Here is a 14,388-nt window from a genome sequence, read left to right as displayed (position 1 = left end):
CGACTGCATTTGGTGCAGATCTCAAAATAGCTCTGAAGCTCATCTACCACTTCTAAATTAAGGTACTACCCCTGCCACAGAACAGACATGACAGGCGGGGATCAGCCATCAGGGCGTTAGTCATCAAACTGTGACAACAGAGTTGGTGACTGTTGTAAAACAAAGAGTTTGGCTGGTCCTTGTCTCAGTTCCTGGGAAGAACCTTCCAAATCCCTAGCATGTCCTGAGCAGAGTGGGCACAGGGCCAGCCACTGGGATTTGACTGAGCCCCAAAGAATGAGGGTCCTGCTGAGCAAAGGGAAGTGAAGGAAGTAAGCAGTAGCACTCCCCACTCCAGGAAGAGTGGCAGTCTCATGAGTCACGGTGGCCCCTACCAGACAGCTTCTGTTAACAAGACTTAGAACGGAGCCGGCCACACCAAAAAGACCAACCATGGGATCAGAGGACTGAAGCTCTGAATCCCCTCACAGCAGCTCACCTTTCAGGGAGGGAAGCTGGGACTGAGCTCAACCTCACCGCCAATGATTTGCTCAGCCATGCTTACACCATGAAACCCCAGTCAACACTCCGGATACTGAAGCTGGAGAGAGCTTCCCTGGTCAACATACCGAACTCCATGCAGTTACACATCCGTGCGCAGGAGGGTGGCCCTCCTGACTCCACCGGAGGCAACGAGACGCTTCCCATTCGGACCCTTCCAGACCGCGCCCTATGTGTCACAGCTCTGCTGTAATGAAACTGTAACCGTAAGTACAGCACTTTCCAGAGTCCTGCCAATTGTTCCAGTAAATAATCCAACCTGAGGTGGTCGTGGGAACCCCCGAATTTGCAGCCAGCAGGTCAGCCGTGGGGGCCGCCTGTGGACCCCGAGTGTACTGCTGGTGTCTTCAGGGAGGGCAGCTGCAGGGACGACCGCGCCCTGCCCTCTAGTCGGACCTCACTCCAGGCAGATAGGGTGTCAGGGTTACACTGCAGTGACACACAGATCCACAAGGCTCTCTTGTCATCCTATTATCAATTATTCATTGATCCATCTGTGGAAGGAGATAAATCAAAAGACTACCTCAATTTACTACAACAAAAGCTGTCATTTTAGTACCTTAAAATATGAAATTTTAATTATCTGTATTGCTAACAATACTGCCTTGTCACTTAACAAAAAAGTCGTATTACTAAATTAAAACCGTTTTCATATTTTATTAATTTTTTAAATATAAATGATTCTTTTTGTGATCCCTTGTATTTTTTATTTATTGCATTCAGAAACACTCTGAAAAGGTATCCATAGGTTTCACCAGACTGCCAAAAGGTCCATGGCACAGCCACCCCTGCCTAAAACCACTGGCAAAAAAGTAACTCTGAAGCCTTGATGTCTTTAAAGACCTGAAGGTATCAATGTGAAGAATGGACAAGCCTGGTGGAGATAGACTGGCTAACTTTCTGAAAGCTAGAAAAATCTAAATAAAATCTAAAACAACACCCCTAACAAAAACTATTGGGAACCAGGGCTTCTTATAGGACTGGCTAACTCCAGGTGAGGGAGAGGAAATATGTGTGGAGTCCGGAACATCCTGTCACACCAGAAGCCAGGAAGCTATCCAAGTCAGGAAGACATCACCGGAGGGGGTGGCAAAGACACAAAGGGGGCTCTTTTACACTACCTTCTTGACTTACGTACAGCTGACCCCTTGTATCTGTGGGTTCTGCATCCACAGATTCAACCAAGCCCAAACTGAAAAATTCAAGGGGGAAAAAAATTCCAGAAAGTTCCCCAAAGCACTGGCAACTACTTACACAACACTGAAATTGTGCTTACAACTATTTACACAGTATTTATGTTGTATTAGGTATTATAAATAATTCAGAGTTGACAGAAGAATACAGGAGGATGTGCAGTGGTTATATGTAAATATTATGCCATTTTATACAAGGGATTTGAGCATCCATGGATTTTAGTATTCTTGGGGGATCCTGGAAACAATCCTCCGCAGAAACTGAGGGACGACTGTAGGACTGAAAACATCTATGACAAAAACTTGAACACACACATTGACACATACACTGAACATATGCCTGAAGGAATCAAAGAACTTGAAGATCCTACTGCTTCCAGAGAGGTAAACCCTGCACGTGCAACCACTTTTACCCCTGAGAGTAACTGCCAAGCGTTAAGGGGCAGCTGAAAGGGTAACAACTTTGCGAAGAGAGGGACCAAAGAACAAAACCCAGGGAAGAGGGGGCTGGTGCAAAAACCCATGTGTCTGTGAGACGGAGTGCTGAACTGCTCTCAGGAGCTGAGGGAGTGGTAAGAACCAGCTACAACTCATCTCTGCCCTGAAACTGAGCTGAGGGCATCCCAGACTGCCTGCTCCCTCGGACGCCTGGCAGAAGCAGGCAGAAATCCCCTCTAGGAGTATCATCCTAGACCCCAAATTATTTCAAACGATTTTCAAGATGTAATCTACTCCAGGGGCACACATGCAAGTTAGCCCACAGAGACAGGATAAGCACTAGCAGAAACGACAAACAAACAACAAAACATAAAGCAGGCCTGCAGGGCTGCCAGGTACTGGAGTCACAAAACCACACTTTAAAGTAAGCGACGGGAAGCAGGCTACAGGGATAGATAAAATTACCAAACGAAAAAACAGCTGTAACTATTACGGTCAAAGAGCTAAAACGTAAGATGGGAAATCTGGTAGAAAACTATCACAGAACCAGATTTTCCAGAAGGGAAAAATAGAATAAAATCAATGGATTGATGAACAGTAGGCTAGTCTTGTTAAAAATCAGTGAGCAAAGAATATTCAGAATGAACCGTGGGGAGAGAAGAGCCTGGGAAGACCTGACACACATTTAAATGGAGTGGAGGGTTGGGGGACAGGGCGGCAGAAACACTTAGAGGTGATACCTGCAAACTTCTCCAAAGAATAAAAGACATTAACACAACTTCAATAAGATCTACATAAACAAAATATAAAGAAATTATACCTAGGCAGATCTTAAAAACTGTTTAAAACCAAAGACAAAAAAAATCGTAAAAGCCTGACGTTAAAAAAAAGACAGAGTCCATCCATGAGAGGAAATACTAAGCTGACAGTTTACTTCTTACAGAAAGAATGAAAGCTGAAAATGTAATGCGATAACTTCTTTCAATACCTTAGAAGAAAACTGAGAAGTCAGAACTCTGTAATATCAAAAATACCCTTTGAAAAGGAAAATCAATTGGAAATATTTTTAGACTAACGTATCCTCAGAGAATTCACTACTAGGGTCATACAACAAGGCAGAAACAAGGAGTGTTCTTCCAGCAGAAGGAAAATGGAACTGGAACTGGACTGGACTGGAATCAGAGCGAGAAATGGAAGAGCAATGAAAAGGGTAAATCTAAATAGCTACTGACCACACAAATTCATGATGTCTGAAGATAAAATACACACAGAATTCAAATAGCACACACTGTGCTACGTAAGTGAAAATGAGATAAATGGAGTTTTACGTGCCCGGGAAGAGGGTGAAATAACCAAATACTAGGTTTTGACAAGTCAAAAATGCATGCTTTAAGTAACTTCCAAGTTAGCAGAGAAATAAAAGTAAATAAGCATCCAAAGCAAGGCAAAAAAGGAGACAAAGTTACGTAAAATAGGCACAATAAACAGAAAGCGCTGATTAAGGTAACCTATTTAACCCCAACTATGTCAGTCATTGTGTTAAATATCAGTAGAACAAATGCTCCAATTAGAAGAAATATTGTCAGACTAGATTTTTTAAAATCTCAGCTCTACACTGTTGGCTGTGAAGCATCCAGAACATAGTACGCAGAAAGAATGAAAACAAAGGGTTAAAAAAAAGATATACCGCACCTACTAACCAAAGAAAAGACAATGTAGCTATATTAAGTTAAGTTTACTTCTATAATACTTTTGCCTTAAGGAAGGACATTTAACTATTTTAAAAGACTTAACTGATGAAGAAAATATACAATTCTAAACATGTAAGCACCTAGTAACAGCTTCAAAATAGATAAAGCAAAAATTATCATAAGTAAGGAGAAACAGACAAATGCAAAATAAGAGTAACAATACATTTCTTTTGGTAATCGATAAAACCAGCAACCAAAAGGAAAAAAGGATGCAGAAAAATTTAACATGATTAAGATAAACTGACAAATACATAGAACAGTGCATCCAACAAATGCAGAAGCACATTCTTTCCAAGTACACAGAGGACATTTACAAAAACTGATCACATGTTGGGCCATAAAGCAAGCTTCAAGAAACTTCGTAAGCTTTTAATTATATAGTATTCTGACCACGATGGAATCAAGATTGAAATCAGAAACAAATAAGAATCTAAGAAGATTCTTAGAGCAGTGAAACTATTCTGTATACTATAAAGGTGGATACAAATTACATATTTGTAAAAACCCATAGAATATACAACACCAAGAGTGAACCCTCTGTGAACTATGGGCTTTGGATGATGATGATGTGTCCCTGTAGGTTCATCCATCCTGACAAATGTACAATCTGTGCAGGATACTGACAATATGTAGATAAGGGGGTACGGGGGAACTCTGCACTTCCTACTCAATTTTGCTGTAAACCCAAATCTGCTCTTAACAAAGTGTATTTTTAAAAAAAGGATGGCTGGGGGTGGTATCTGTCAGGATAGGTTAATGAGTATGCTATGGTTACAAACAATCCCAGAAATCTTAGTTGATTAAGACCAAAAAAATTCCCACTCCTCTCCCATGCCCTCCCCCTCTTTTCTCCACCCTTGCCCCCGTCCCCCAGTCTCTGCTCTCTGCTCACCATAGACAAAGAAAAGACTTGCACTGCAAAAAGCTCCATTTGGAAACCTGAACACTAGGAGAGGGAAGGAGAAGTGACAAATCTCATCATTGCTCTTAAAGTCTGTGTAACAAGTCTGTTCTTTAAGAACTGAAATAAATTAAGAAAGACCAAATACTTGTGAAGACACAGAGCCACAAAAATGCATCCACTGCAGTTGGGACAGAAATTGGTATATCCACATTGGAAGTCTGGCATTATCTACTACTATGGGACACATGCATATTATATGACTCAGTAATTCTACCCCTAAGTCTCCCTGACAGAAAAGCATGCAAGAAACATGTACCTGAATGACTACAGCAAGTCCACTCACATGAGCCCTGTTGACAGTCACAAACATGAGCCTCTTGGATCACCTGGCTTAGGGAGCTGCTCTGTTGTGAATCCACCGTCGCCCTTCCCCCAGCCCAACACTTCCCACAGGCTGCTCTAGCCAATGACTGGCCATAGGCAGGATGCTAACTGAAGCAGACCCATTCCTACAGGATAAGGGACTCCTCTGACCCCAGTTTTCACTGAAGGACTCCTCACTGGCCTTGCTTAAACGTTCTTAAAACTGCACTGCAGTCTTAAGATTTATCCTACCAGACATTCCCCTCCAATGCATCAGACCTGCAAGGGGCTGTTGGCTCTCTCACAAGTATTTCCCTCAATGCATCTAAGTCTAATCTCAACCTGCTATCTTCTTGTTCTTCGGGGACCTGAACTAACAGTATCAAACTGGGAACAACCCAGTATTTATCAACAGAATAAACAGCCATGAATAACACATGAATAAATCATTACATGAATAAACAAACTACAACGATAGGTGACCACGTGAATGAAATTCATGATGAAATGAGTAGTAGTTCCACAGCTGGTGTGTCACCAACCATGGATTTGAAACCACTTCTGTACTTAAAAGTGTATCTCACACACACCAAAATCAGAGAAAAGGCAAGACTCTGAGAAGTCAACAGTCCTCAAACCAAAGGAGAAAGTGCTCCGATTAAGTCAGATTGAGAAGCTATTTACAGCCAGTGTTACTATCTTACACAGAGCCCTCCTCCCTCTCCTCCATCAGTCTCATCCCCCAGAGATAATCACTGTTAAAAGACTGCAGTGAACCTAATAACATACTGTTTCACAAAAACTTAAAGCATAACAGGTATCGATATACAAACGTCTTAAGACACACATGCACGCACACACAAAGTGAGAAGATACAGTTCTACAACTTGCTTCTCTTACTGTTAGCTTTTCCATGCAGTACAGGAAAATTTTTTCTTATTTTTATTTTGTTTTACAGGACATTCCAGTATGTGGATACAAAGGCCACTTATTTTACTCTGTTAACCCCAATATTAGGCAGTTGTTTCTAACTTTCCACTATCACAAACACCACTATAATGAAAAATCTTACACAGACAGATTTGTATACTTATGCAAATACAGCTACACAATAAATTCCTAGCAGTGGAATTGCTAGGCCAGAGTACAGGCACTTCTGTTTTAGTGAAGCCACCTTCCAAAGAGGTTCTACCAAATTATAGTCCCACAAGTGATATAAATCATTTATTAAAAGGCTATGTATTTTAGATGAACCCTACTTAATGGATTAAAAATTGTGAAGGATACCTATGAATGGAAAATATGTAAGAGTGCTTTTATTTTTTACTGAGTCAATTTAAAGAAAAACTTTATAGCGTTAAACAAAAATACCAGAGTAACCAAAAACAATTACCAGTACTTGTAACCCAGAGAGAGACTCATTCTAAATCTTAAAAGACAATTTACCAGACCTACCAACCCAGGGTCAACTGTTGCCACCGCACTCACGGATCCCAGTTCAGGGCCAGCAGTTCCCACTGTGATTTCTGACCTAAGGGAGGAGTGACCAGAGCTCTTGAGGATGCTGGGGCTCCCCGTGCAGGTGTCTTAGGGCTGTGGGGCCTGACCTATGAATCTTTCCAGGGTGGTGAGCAGGTCTTCTGTGACAGATACACTCCAAGCCTGCGGATACCTTCCTCTACAGCACACAGGCAGTCCTCGCTTCTCAACTCCACTTAGCAGAGACCATCTTTTGGTTTGTTTAAGGCAATCAACCAAGCAGAGCCCTTTCTAGCCCCTCGAGCTACAACACTGAATCCAGAATCTCTGCTTATGGGTCCACATCAATACATCTGGCCTAACCCAACTTTATGTGCCCTCCACCGTTATTCTACACCCTTAACATCCATTCCCACAAGGTTCCTCTCTCTATAATGGCAAACTAGACAATTCTATGGCGGGCAGACTCATCTTACCATGGGTCAGTTTGCACAGCACACTTTGAGCCCCATGGAGGCTCCTAGGGGAAGCCAAATGTAGGTATTCCAGGCACAGGGAGGTAAAGTTCCTCAGGCAAGGGGCGGAAAGGCTGCTTCTACTGGCAAAGGTAGCCCAGCAGAATTCAGGGGATCCAGGTCTCCGGCTGAATCAGAACCTGACCGTATGTCTCTCATCCAGTTTTCAGGATCCCATCCTTATCAATCAAGGCTCACTTATAACCTGGGAACTCTATTTGTACTTTTAGGGCGGTCATAGAAACTTTCAGCTCCCTCATGTGGAACCTGAGCTGGAAATTTAAAAAAAAAAAAAAAAAAAAAGCCCTGAGCTCATTGTTTCGTTTTGTAATGTTTTAACTTGGCTAGGCTAAACCACAGACCCCAGGATTCCCCCTCCCATTTGCTTCTGGTTTGGGCAGGCCACAAGAAAGACAGATTACCGTGCAGCAGGTAGAGGCTGCAAGCGCAGCAGCACATCTGGTAGGACGCCTGCAGCTTGCACCCGCTGATCTCCCCACCTGCCCCACTGATGTGACACTGCAGCAACTCCTCCACCTTCCTCCAGGCTCCAAGAGTCCTGGCCTCCTGGGCCGACTGTGTGCGGCTGGCTCCACAACAAAGGCCCAGTTTTGCAAGACATCGACACAGCTAAGGTCAATGGCAACAGAACTGACAGAGCCTTCGATCTGCCTTGCTCTGGCTTCCAGTCTGTTCTTCCCCATTGTACATCCATCCTCCTTTCCCAAATGCTGGTCCTATGGACTTTAAACTCCAACACCAAGCACGCAGAGAACAGCCTTATCTCCAAGCTGCTCATGTCCTGTGTTAACAGAGATACCTGAATGACACCTGTCTGACAAACCCCTGCACAGCAGAGCACACATTTACCCACAGAGCCCGAATCTCCTCTTGCACAAGTCTAGCTACCACCTAGGGTATCTGAATACTCACAACCCAAGCACTGACCTAAGGACTAGAAAAGTAATTATGGACAAAAACAGGGAGAGTCGCTGCTTCCGTGAAGCTCAGCCTTTTTGAGAAAACAAAAATTCACTAAATTATGCAAACTCAGGTAACACTGTAATTTGGGTAAGTGCCGAGGACAGCAATGTCGCTAAGAGAAGGACCTGACTTCAGGGAAACCAAGAAAAAACTTCAAAAACTTCAGAAAATTGATGGTTGTAGTGAGTGATGGCCACACAGAAGTTCCCTATTCTACCTTTATTATAAAATTTGCAAACTCATACAAAAAGAATTTCACAAAGTAATGGACAAGCTCCAAAGGTAGGCAGGAATGACCGAAACAAGGACAGAAGAGCATTCCAGGAAGAGAACAGACGCCACGCTCCCTGGCAGAGGAGATGCTGGGCACAGGTGATGCAAGGAGATGTGGTGCACATGAGGCCAAGGCCCCAAAGGATAAAAAGTCTGCGTACCCTTGAGGCCATGTCCTTAAAGCAATGGAAAGCCACAGAAAGTTTTAGGTAAAGGGTGACATACAGATCCGCCATTTTAAAATGTAACTTACCCAACAATCCCACTACCTTGAAACTACACCTGCACAAATACAGAACGACACATCCACAAAGCTGTCCACTGCAGCACTACTTATAACAGCAATGGAACAGAAGCAAGTGTTCATAACGAGATGAACTACAAGCACAAAAGGATGGAAAAGAGCTCGTGCGAAGTGATCTCCAGGATATATTAAGTAAAGGAATAAACAACAGTGTACACAGACTTCTTTTTAAGAAAGGCAGGTAAATTAAAAAAAAAAAAGTGTGTGCTTATATTTGCAAAAGTTAAACACAGGAAGAATAAATTAGACACTAATAAAAACGGGGCAGGAAGGAATGTGCAGGGAACAGGAACAGAAGAGAGAATGTGAACATACCTTTTGCAACGCAGCTACAACTTTGGGATTCCATAAATGTTTTACATACTGAAAAAAATACGTTAAAAAAATTACAGCAATCCTTAAGTTAAGGATTTCATTCAAATAAACCAAATTAACAATCAAATTGGTTACAAAATCAGAGGGAAAACGTTTTCAAATGACTTTGTGATTCAAAATGGCAACTGCACATCCATACGCGGATACTTTTTTAAAACAAAAAACTAACATAAACCTATACTCACTTTACTGTTACTAGCGTTTTAAACCTACTATTTATTTACATTGTAGGATAAAAACAAGTAACTGATGTTGCTAAGAATGCAAATTTTTAACAATAGAGGAAAAAGAATAAACTCAAAGCAAAAACTCTATAAACTTAAATGTGAATGGGAAATATCAACACAAAATCAAAGTTTATTATTTCCCAAGCCTGTCAACGACAGCAGAGCACCACGGCGGCAGTGAGGACACAGCCCCAGACTCTGGTATCCGCACTCCACTGCCTGACAGAAGGCGCTGTTAGAGCTGGCCGACAGGGTTGGGGCAGGAAAAACACCAAGTGAGCCTCAAGTATCTTCTGTCACAAGCAGGAGACAGTTCAAAGTTTAACGTGGCCACATCCATGGGAAGAGAACTACGCGGAGAGGACCACTGCCAAGCTGAGGAAAAAGCACGATGACTGCTTGTTCCTGGTTAAAACACACTGAATACACAAAATTCCATGGGTCCACAGTGATCCTCAAAAGAGAGAAAGAACAAAGAAACTCACAGCAACAAACCAATCCTGTACACAGGAAAAAGAACATCCTTATCACTTGTGTCAGGACCAAAAACACAAGCTGGAAGTATTACTTTAAATACACGATTAATTAATATACAGACAGACATACAGGCCATATAAATATACGCGCCTATAACTACACAGATCATCTATAGATAAATATATAGTTCATCTGCAAATGCGAAAATTAAACCTAGGTTATAAAGGTGTAACTATAAGCAAACGGAACTATACGCAAACAAATATAATCTAAGTTTATAAAAGTTGTTCCGCCTTTTTCATTACTACAATCTAAAAACATCTCAAATGGTATTAAAAATGCTTTATTAGTCTCTTCATACAGTCTCTCAACATTTGGATACAATACCCAAGATGAATTGATTCTTCCTCCTTCCACACCACCCCCCACCAGAAAAAAGTCAACACATTTAACATTCTAGGGACTTCAGACAAATTCCCCCTCCTTCAAATGATTTCATCCACCTTCTTCAACAGACTACGCTGGAAACCAGAGACCCTACACTGGCAGATTCTTCCCACCCACCTTTCAGGCTGTTGAATGCCTTTCAGTGGTTCCCCCACCTTCAGGATGAACACCAACCACCGTAATGTCACATGTAGAATTACTTAAAATCAGGTCCCAGATACATCCCTAGACAGACTGGCCATGCCAAACAATCCGTGGCATCAGCAGTGGTATGCTCAATACCTACAGGGAACTTAGGACATCCCGGAGCCCTAGGAACCACTCATGCGGGAGCAAGACAACACGCGACAAACTTTTGGTTGGAATTCAAATCCAGGAAGGTCTCACTCTCTTCACGACTGCTCCTGCCGTCCCCCCATCTAAGCTTCTTTCCCCTTCTACTCTATATTCTTAACCCTGCTAGAGCATCACCTGCTCCTCCCAGTCACCCTCAGCACAGCATTTCCTCATCACGTGCAGGGGTGTCTTCCCCACAAAACTGTCAGGTCTCTAAGGGCACATCTTTATGTATTAAGCCCAAACATGACTTACGACAATTTTAAGGCCATAAAATAAGCACCAATAAAGACTTTATTTAAAATTTAATTGAAGACTGGGGCACAGCTAAGCAACCCAATGTTGAAAAACAATGCTAGTAACTTTTGCAAAGTTCAAAAGCAGGAAGGAAAAGGAAATCTGCAATGACTGGCACCAGCTGCTGCATTTCAGGAGCTGTACCGGGAGCTACAAACCCATGTCACTTAACTCTCACAGAAGCCTTCTGTGATGGGTTTCATCCCAGTCTTCAGCTGAGGAGTAGTTTGAAAACAGTCATGTGATGAATCAGGCATGTGGCTTTGGACCAGTAAGGAGGGGGGCTGGATTTCAACTCAGACTCTTCTGAGTTGAAGGTCATGCTAAATCCATGTCCAACTCCAGAGCTCATATCATTTCCACAATACCATAATGCCTTTCAAACTGGTTGATTCCCCTCTTCAATTTATTTTCATTCAAGGAAAAGTGGAAGAAAACACACTTAAGCAAGCATCTAATAAATATAAAAAAGTATTTACATGACATATATTAACCACTCTTTCTCAGCAAATTCAAATCCTGCTAATGGCTAATTCAAAAGAAATACCCAACGGCATTATTTTTGATCTGTAAAATAATTCAGAGTAATTCTTTAGAAACAGTAGTATACTTTTTATGTATTTCTAACATACGAAAGGAAAAATCGCCAACAATTAAAAAGTGCATCCAGTGGAGTTGTAACTATACGATCAGGTAAGTCACTGGGAAGTGAAAACGATGTATAATTAAATTTCTTCTAGTTAAGATTTCAAATTAATAACTCCTAATTGTATCTTATCAATACAGTAAGAGCCAAATCTCAGGTACTACTTCCCATAGGATGCACAGGCACACACAAACCACATCAACCTCCCAGTCCACAATTAATGGGACTGGTACCATTATCTATACGGAGACCAGTGATCAACACTTCACAATTACCTGGATTTCATGGATGTTATTACGTATCACACTGAAAACAAAACAAGGGATCGTGGACCAAACATGGAAAACATCACTGGTACCATTTCTCAGAGCCCAAGGAATGTGATAATGTGAACTGTGACCCTAGGGGACAAGGAGAGGACATACGTTGTTTCCCAAACTGAAGTGACCAAGGACCCCTTTGTTTTTTCCTGTAGCACTTTTTAGCACTAGAGTCACAAAGAATACCACGTTAACACTGCTTCAGATATTCTAAAAGTAAGTAAATAGTGTTACTGTGTTCTGAGTTGGTAAATAAAGGTACTGTAAGAAACAGTGCTATCAAAATTCCGGGGATCATCTAAAATCTTTTAAAGAAAAATTCTAATTTAATCACAGGCTGAAGGCCCCTTTTCCTTACCCATTTCACAGCATTTTAATAGTAACCTACTATCTATAACTGACACAAACATATTTAGCAACTATTACATATAATTATCAAGTCTGATAATAAAGGTTCTGTAAATTAGTAGGTACTGTAATTTTTTGCTATTTTCCCGTTAATTACGGCAGTGGGAGGCGGGGCCAGAAGCCTCATTTCACTTGACCCCCATCTGAAATTTCAGTCTCTGAAAGTTCACAACCTCTAAGAATTCACAAACTCAACCAGTCCTGGTATACACCCCCAAGTGCAGTTTTGATATTCACTTCCTAACAAAAGCTATGTAGGAAGCAGTTACTGTACGCTCCATCAATCCTTTCAGACTGCAGAGTTCTTTCCAGAAAATTCCAACAGAAGTTACATAGGTATCCGCATCTTGATAGGTATGTCGTCTTCGGCATACGTCATGTTATACAGAGTAATCCTTTAAAACAGTTAAATGTATCGTGTGTTGCTTTTTGACATACAGCAAATTGGTATTTGCTACTTCAACATGCATGGAAAACCCTCGCCAAAACCAGGAGTCCCAATCCACAAATCATCTTTAAAAAGCAAATAAATGTAAAGCAACTGCGTAAACACATCTGGGGGTGCCTATTCCGTGGCATTTACTGCTGAGGCCCTCACTAAAACCGAACCCAGTGAAGTCGAGAACGCATCCCCAACTGGAGAGGCGAACAGAGCCAAACCCAAGGCACTGCGCAGTTTCCGCGCCCAGCAATTAATCTCAGCAAATGCTTGCGGAATGCGTTCAAGGTCACTCGCGATGAAAAAAGGAAAGCGTGTGTGTGTGTGTGTGCGTGTGCAGGAACCCCTGCCGTCGGCCCGTCCCGCTCAGGGCTGCCCAGAGTGCGCGGACAGGCCGCCAAGGGGGCGGGTGACGCGGTGGGGAAGGTACTGCGGGAAGCCCCCCGAATCCACTTCTCCGCCAAGCCCACGGCTGCAGGACCCCGGGCAGCTGCCGGGGAGGCCGCGCCGTCGTGGACACACGGCCCTGCTGGGAGAGCAGCGCCAGGCCTCAGGGGTCCCGTCCCAGGAGGACACCCCTCCCCTTCGTGGGGTCCCGGCCCAGCGCCCCCCTCCCCCACCTGCTTCCCACCTTCCACTCCAGCCCCTCCCCACGCCCGGAGCCGGAGGGCCCGTTTCCATCCCCCCCCAACACACACACGCACACGCACACGCACACACACACCACCCACCCCGGGAAAGTCCTGCCCCCTCCCGCCCCGGGGGAATCCTACCCTCCCCCTCAAGCCTCCAGGGTCCCGTTCCTCTCTCCCCCGCCCATCCCCGGTTATGCAACACTCACCCCGCCCCGCCCCCCGCCGGCGCCCGCCGCATCAACCCCCCCCCCGCCCCAGGCCCCGTCGACCCGCGCCCCCCGCCCACTGGGGCGCCGAGGCCTCCGAAACAAAGCGCGCGAGGCCGCCCGGCCGGGCCGGGGGCGGCGGCCATGTTGGCGGGGGCGGCGAACAAAGGCGCGCGGCCCGAGCCCGAGGCCCCCACCCGCGGCCCGACCGGCAGGGGGCGCTGTGCAGGCGCCGCCCGCCGCCCGGACAATGCGCCGCGGCCCGCTGCTCCCTGGGCGCCACCGCCCCTCAGCGCGCCCCGCCCGCGGCCCCCTCGTGGCGTTCGCTCCCCCGCGGCGCACGGGCCTCACCTGCCGGCCACCTAAGCCGCCGTCCGCAGCCCGCGAGCCCTACTGTCCCACGCCGCGCTCCCGCCCGGGCCCGACCGAGCCAGACGGCGCCGCCCCGCCCCCGCTCCGTTCCGCGGCCGCCGCCGCCGCCGCCGCCGCCCGCCCCCGGCCGCAAGGCGCACGCGCACTGAGCCCGCCGACTACACCGGCCGCGCCGCCCGGCCCCGGCCCGACGGGCCGCACTGCGCAGATGCCGCGAGCGGTGGGCGGGGCCTGGGGCGGTGGGCGGGGCCTGGCAGTGGGACAGGGCGGGGCCAGGCGGCTGGACTTGGCTTGATGCTGCTCACCTGGCCGCGGGGCGGGACGGAGGAAGGCAGAGCCTGGTGGTGGGGCCGGGCCTGGTGGCATGGCAGGGTGGGGCCTGACGCCACTCACCTGGCGGCGGGACAGAGCCGAGCAGGGCCTGGCTCCCGGGTCGGGCCTGGCGGAGGGGCGGAGCCA

General features: G+C 45.4%; 1 protein-coding gene across 2 annotated transcripts in view; it reads right to left on the bottom strand.

Moving 5' to 3' along the window:
- The window catches only part of SPIN1 (spindlin 1), a 66,658-nt gene extending 52,635 nt beyond the window's left edge, over positions 1–14,023 (bottom strand). For both annotated transcript variants that reach the window (XM_031442297.2, XM_031442299.2), the window contains exon 1: positions 13,909–14,023. The gene's annotated coding sequence lies outside the window, so the exon portion shown is untranslated. The remainder of the gene's footprint in view (positions 1–13,908) is intronic.
- Between the last annotated feature and the right edge of the window lie 365 nt (positions 14,024–14,388).

This window comes from Camelus dromedarius, chromosome 36 (genome assembly GCF_036321535.1).
Source record: "Camelus dromedarius isolate mCamDro1 chromosome 36, mCamDro1.pat, whole genome shotgun sequence".
Taxonomy (NCBI): Eukaryota; Metazoa; Chordata; class Mammalia; order Artiodactyla; family Camelidae; genus Camelus; species Camelus dromedarius.
Note: the sequence above shows the minus strand (reverse complement) of the source record. Positions and strands in the feature narration are given on the sequence as shown.